At 49.8% G+C, this 6,250-nt stretch overlaps 1 pseudogene; it reads right to left on the reverse strand.

The window, feature by feature from the left end:
* Positions 1-1,489: 1,489 nt before the first annotated feature.
* LOC133339758 (glyoxylate reductase/hydroxypyruvate reductase-like) lies at positions 1,490-5,903 on the reverse strand (annotated as a pseudogene).
* Positions 5,904-6,250: the final 347 nt, after the last annotated feature.

Consider the following 6,250-nt stretch of genomic DNA (forward strand, 5'->3'; position numbering starts at 1 on the left):
AAAAATAGCACGAAAAATGTTGCGCAATTTTCTGAAAAAAGAACGCATACGCAAAACGTTAACACTCATAGGGCAATACGTTCCCTAATTAATAGGCAACATGCACGTGAAACAACGCATCACGTGGCCACTTACAGCGGGGGATTCTTGTAACCTTTACAAAGCTTCCACAAAGAGGTCAATTGCTCCCTCTCTTCTGGTGCCCTCACTGCCTTTCGCCCACGTGGTGTGCGACTGAAATTCCTACGACAGCCCCCGTGTATTGCTACAGTCCCAACATCGGAATCAGTTCATCACACGGCTCATGGTTACAAGGTTGAGAGGGAGAGGTGGGAGAGCACGTGATTGTAAAAGAGTGAGATGTGAGGTCAGAAATTGCATGGGGAGGAGTCGAGTGAGAGGAGAGAAGTAGGCAGTGGTGAGTGTCCATGGAGGGCCACGAATACGGTGACACTGACATGAAATCGGGTTTACATTGGCAGCCAGTGGAGAGACTGGAGTTTCGGTGCGATTTGTCTCATTTACAGGTGTGGGTAACAATTCTGGCAGTGGCAATTGAAAGTATTTTGCTGCTGAAAATTCGCACTTGATAAGCCACTTCGTTACGATATCACTTGTGGCCAGGTTGCTTCTGAAAAGAGCGATACAGCTCGGTGGGCTTTACCTGGCAAGATAAAAAATAATTCATAGTTTTATTTGCATATTTTTGTTAAAGTAATTTATTTACCTTTCCCTATATTTTGCACCATCGTGTTTTTGTGTTGTTTGTTGTTGTAACGTTCTGACCTGCCCCTACTGGACATCTGTGAACAAGAGCTTTATAGCTCATCGGATTCCTCCTGCAGTGTCAATACAGATTCAGATTCTGATGATGAGGCGTACACGAGTTTTTGGAAAAATTTTTCTGGAGGAAGTTTTCGAACCGATCCGAGACGACAGAATGCGAGAGTGGACAGCGAAGTTGGGTTTGTGTCGTCCATGGGGACATCCAGTTGAGAGTCATCAGCAAGGAAATTGTGGTGGACATTACGAGGGAACATTTTTGGCAAGGGCGATGAGAAATATTCAGAGCATGTAAAATGCTTACTTGGCACGGATTATTCGAAGTGCATAAGTTGATGATCATGTTATATTAAGAGATTCCCAGTTTCTTCCGTATTCACATCTATTCAAAAAGCCAGAAATTAATTGTGGAGTTGCGCTCACATAGTGCTGCTCCTGGCTCAAACCACTCGTCCCTTTAACCGCCGTGCAGCATGACCATCGCCAATCGCTGGGCTAGTTGTCCTAGAGGAGCTATGACAAAAGCAGTAATTAGCGGGGACAAACAATCGGGTTATTTGTGGACGCAGCAGTCGCTAAACTGATTCGGGCATCTGCTCAGATAGCAGTGCCAAGCCCGAATGATGTCGCCGCGTGCGGGCGGGCGGGTGGGTGGGGGGGCGTGCGGGCGGGCGGCGGCGACGACGCGAGAGCGGCAGCGACGAGGCTAGAGCGGCAGCGTGAGCTCGGCGTGCATCGCTCTCCCCTGAGTCCGGCCAGAAGGTTCTCCGCGGTCATCACGGCCATCTTGCTCCGCGTGTCGGTCGTGGCGCTCCCAATGTGCGGCATGATCACTGCAGGAGTCAGAGTTTCAAATCGGGATTAGGGCACTACAGGGGTCAGAGTTGAAATCGGGATCAGCACACATAATGGCGGCTCCCACATGACCCAGTCGAACACACTGTGGCATTTCTAGGCTATGGAGAATAGTAGCTTGTTTATAATTTATAGCCATTCGTTAATCCATTGCTAAATGAAGGACATCCTCTGCTATGTCAGTGATGGGGGTTGTTTGACCATACTTTTCCCATGCTCGTCAGTGCTGGTGGGTAAATAAGCAAGGGAGGCTCCCGGGGGAGATGCAGGACCAGTTCAGATATCACCCGCCACTGATGTTAGCCATGGCCACAAATCGACCTCAAGTCGCCGGGTTCATCGCGTAGTGCGGCCGCCGCTGCGCCAGTGTGTGCTTGAGCGTGTGTGCACACACACATGCAAGCGTTGTTATTATCGACATTCGACGCTCTACATCACTGTTTATTTTCTCAATGCGCGGACCAAAACTGCCTCGCTCTCCAATTAGTGATGAGCGCCGCGGCGGTGTAGCCAGCATTTATAAAGAAGGGGCAAAAACATGTGAGGCTCGTGTTGGCACTGGGGTAATGCCAGGGACATTCTGTCTCACGAAGAGTGGGCTGTACTCGGGGAGATTTTAGGGGTGGGACCCCATGGCCAAATTTGGGGTCATGAAGACCTCCCTATTGGGTAGTGGGTGGCTACGCGTGGGTGGCTACGCGTGGGTGGCTACGTGTGTACGTGCGCACGCAAGTGCGGGATGCGCCCATCGCTACACTTGTCTGGCAATCCCCTGGAGAGTTCATCTTGTACTCAATAAAGTCAAAAAGCATTTCACTGTGAGCGAGTGCCCTGGGCACAAGTCAAACCTCAAAGCGTCTCCGTGCTCTCAGATGAGTATTTGTGCGGTGCTCATCTCCATTGGCAGCCCTGAGCCAGCGGTGGAAATTCCACATTACTTGAGCGGAGGCCACTTGCAGTTTTAAGAGCATCGCGACTTTGTCACATCATTCAATTTTACCCACCCAAGTTGAATCAATGCATGACTGGGATTTGAACCTTGCAACCTCTTCCCACTGTGAGCAAAGCATCCTGCTGCAGCACTACTTGGCCAGATACATCGATTACCAATCAAATGTTAAAGTGTCTCCATGGCTGCACTGAGCAATTTCATGTTCCTGAGCGGTGCTCCCTTGACACCACGACACAATACCCTTTGACTCATACAGTGCCCAAGTGCGACCGCACCTCGAGAAGCAAATACAGAGACATTGGGCAGAGTCAGTTTACAGGTTGAGGCGGTCCGTCATGGGCAGAGGGACACACAGGAAGGGATCTTGAGGCTCGACTGGAACAGGGGCAGGGTGTTGACAGCACGGACGGCGGGGTGAGGGGAGTTCCAGCAATGGCGACAGTGCAGGAGATTGAGCGACCTTCCTCCGAGCGGAGCGTGACCAGGGCGGGGCTCAGACAGCAAGCGACGGCTGCTCGAGCGGGAGAGTGGACAGAGTAAGGCGAGATGGATGGATGTTTGTATGTTGAACTTCGTTCGGAACAGTACGTAGCCAGACCGTGCTAACCTGAGTGCGGGTGGAAGGGTAATAAACTAAACACAAAAAGCAGAGATGAGAGGGCAGGGGTCAGAAGTAGGCAGGGGAGGCTCCAGATGGATGAGGCGCTACGGACTCCCAATCGGAATCTGGAACTTGCAACCCGGTGCTGAGTCGGGTGCTACCTGGCCAGATCCTCGAAAAATTACTTGGGAATTAAAAAGTTCACTGGGCAGCTAAGAAGGGGGGGGGGGGGGGGAGGGGTGCGCTTGGCAGGACGCGGCTGAAAAAAAAATTCCTGAGACTCCTTGAGGCCTTCCAGATAAACGAGTGGAAAAACAAACAAACAAACAAACAAATAAATAAATAACTAACATTAAGCACCGAGCTAATCCTGCTCGGGTCGTGCATGTTCTCAATTGAGACAAAACTTCACAGCGCTTCGCAATTCCAATGCTCGATGAAGAAGCCCTCCTGCACGCTGTGTCAGTCCTGGTCGCTGTTGGACCAAACTTCACCGCGTTGGTCACAGTGCGGTTTGATGGAGGGGCAGAGGCTCAGGACCCGTGGAGACATCACTCACCAGCGATGTTAGACGTGGCTGGGGTTCAACCTCGGAGAGCAGTGGGTTTCATTGCGCAGCGTGCTAACCACTATACCACTGCTTCACCCAGAGTAGGCCATAGTCCAATAGTCAAGCAGTCTCACCCTTCCAGAATATTATTACAAGATTAATCAAGAGAGATGTGGCCACAGCATAAAAAAAAAACACAATGGCCCTAAAATTCAAAACAAAAATATATGTATGTAGATATGTTATGTTTAGGCCGTTATAGTGGACAGGTGGAACGCCGTACCACAGTTGCGGAGGCTAAGAAGAGGGTGGTCGGTGGGCAGGGGCTCCGGCGTGGTTACGTCCAGCCCGGCCGCCGCGATCTCCCCCGACCTCAGGGCATCGTAAAGGTCATCTTGGTTCACGATGAGGCCCCTGGGGCAGACGAACAAAAACAAAAAAACTTTCCGCGGGAGCCAGAGCGGGGAAAAAACCAAGCACACGTGTTGGAAATATCAAAATTCCTCAGCCTTTTTTAAAGGGCTAAGTTAATTAGAAACAAAAACGCAAGGGGAGGATGCCTTTAATGGTGCAAATTGTACGTGCACGATCATCATCAGCATGATCAATCCCCTGCTGTATGAAGGGCTCCGCAAGTCTTAGCCATCTCTCCCATCCTGCGGTGTAATATGCACAGTTAAAACAATGACATCAATAGAGATTTGAAAGTGGCCTCTGTATCTAGAGCATAGCACTCACTCGTGTTTAAGCCTGGCCGGGTGGCGCTGTGGTCAAAGTACTTGACTGCAAGTTCAAATCCCGGTCTGTGGTCGACTCGATCATCATCCATCCGCGGCCAAAAAAAAAAAATGTACCACTTGGTAATGGGCATTGACAGCGGTTGCCTTAACGGACACTGGCTGCCTCCAACCACAGGAATGAGGAATTTACCACTGGCTCAGCATTGCCAACAGGAGACAAGAATTGCCCTATGGTTGTTTGTGCAGAGAGAGGCTTTGGGTTTCTTGTTGTGTCTAATGGAGAAACTAGGTAATGAATAGGGAGCCAGTATTACAAGTAGTCTTTCGCAACCAATATCATCCATTACAGGTTTTTTGGGTTAGATGTCGTAGTCAGATTGTAAATGTTGTGACTTTGCTCTCCAACACAACAGTGTGCTGTACTTGTACCAAATTGGCCACGTTCTGTTTACGTGACAAACCTTACTAGTTGGCTGTGTCGGGTAGTGGCGGGTTTAATGACACAGTTATATATTTAAGCGGGCTAACCCAATCAGCAGCCATAAAAATTATGTTTGAATCGGGGGGGGGGGGGGGGGGGAAACTCGAATGCACGCAGTAAGAATATTCACCGATGAATCATAAAACAAATAACTAAATTGCCACAACTGCCTTAAAACTTGTGCGGGGAATTATCAAAGTACATTTTTGGCTGCATAACAATGGAATGTGAAAGACCATTTTACGTCAAAAAGATCCCCCCTTTCGTGCAATAAGTGCGTGGTAAAAACTGTTAAAATAGGGAATGGCATGCACATGCATGGTTTCTGTAATGTTTTCCAACGTGTTTGTCCTCGAAAATATTCAGCCGTTTCTCGTAACGTCACGTTTCACGCTGCACAATGACGACATCAAACTGCGCACGACGCGGCGAGATGACGCCACGCGTCACGTGATGTCTTTCTTTCGGCACTGGATTTGCGGCTCCTTTTTAGCGCCGGCGTTCATTTTCATGTTTTTGGGCGACACAGCTCAATTTGGCCGGTTTTTTTAGCGGGAAAGTGCCTAATGGCAACACGACTTTGCACTCAGGTTTCGTGCTTATCGGATCATCGCTCCAATACAAATTGGCACGCACGGTTGGCTACGTACGGTGCGAACGAAAGCCAATGGACATACATCGTTACGAGCGTCATCGTGCCCGCCTGTTACAATCAAGGACAGATGCCACGAACGCTTTCAACCTCGGTCGAAAAGCCTCCCGAAAACTGTCTCGAAGGTTAATCAGGAGGCAGTGGAGGAAGTTACCGGCTGATGTGATGAACACGGCGGAGCGTTTCATGCGGGCGAACGCTTCGCGGCCGAAGAGCCCCCGCGTGGCGTCCGTGAGCGCGCAGCTCACCACCACGAAGTCGGCCTCCCGCAGCAGCTCCTGCAGCGGCACTGCGCGTGGCGGCAACGTCGGCACGTCCGGCAACAAGGAAAATAATCAAGGCCCGTCAGACGCAAACTAAAGTCACCCAGCAGGGCGGAGGTGCTGTGGTTAAAGCAATGCGAGCGCACATCTTGATCACGTGTCGGCCTATGACCACTTTATAGCGTCATAAGAATTACATTTGTCAAACCACTGCTGGATGTATGTTAGTTGAACTTCTTTCGCACCGTACGTAACCAATCGTGCTAATTCGAGGTGCGAGGGAAGGACAACAAACTAAATAGAAAAATCAGTTTTAAATGAGTTTTCAATCGAGATTTAAAAGTGCATAGCTCCAGTGGTTCCCAATATCGGG

The sequence above is a fragment of the Lethenteron reissneri genome, unplaced genomic scaffold, assembly GCF_015708825.2.
Source record: "Lethenteron reissneri isolate LAM-NWPU_2019-01 unplaced genomic scaffold, ASM1570882v1 scaffold_239, whole genome shotgun sequence".
In the NCBI taxonomy this organism is placed as follows: Eukaryota; Metazoa; Chordata; class Hyperoartia; order Petromyzontiformes; family Petromyzontidae; genus Lethenteron; species Lethenteron reissneri.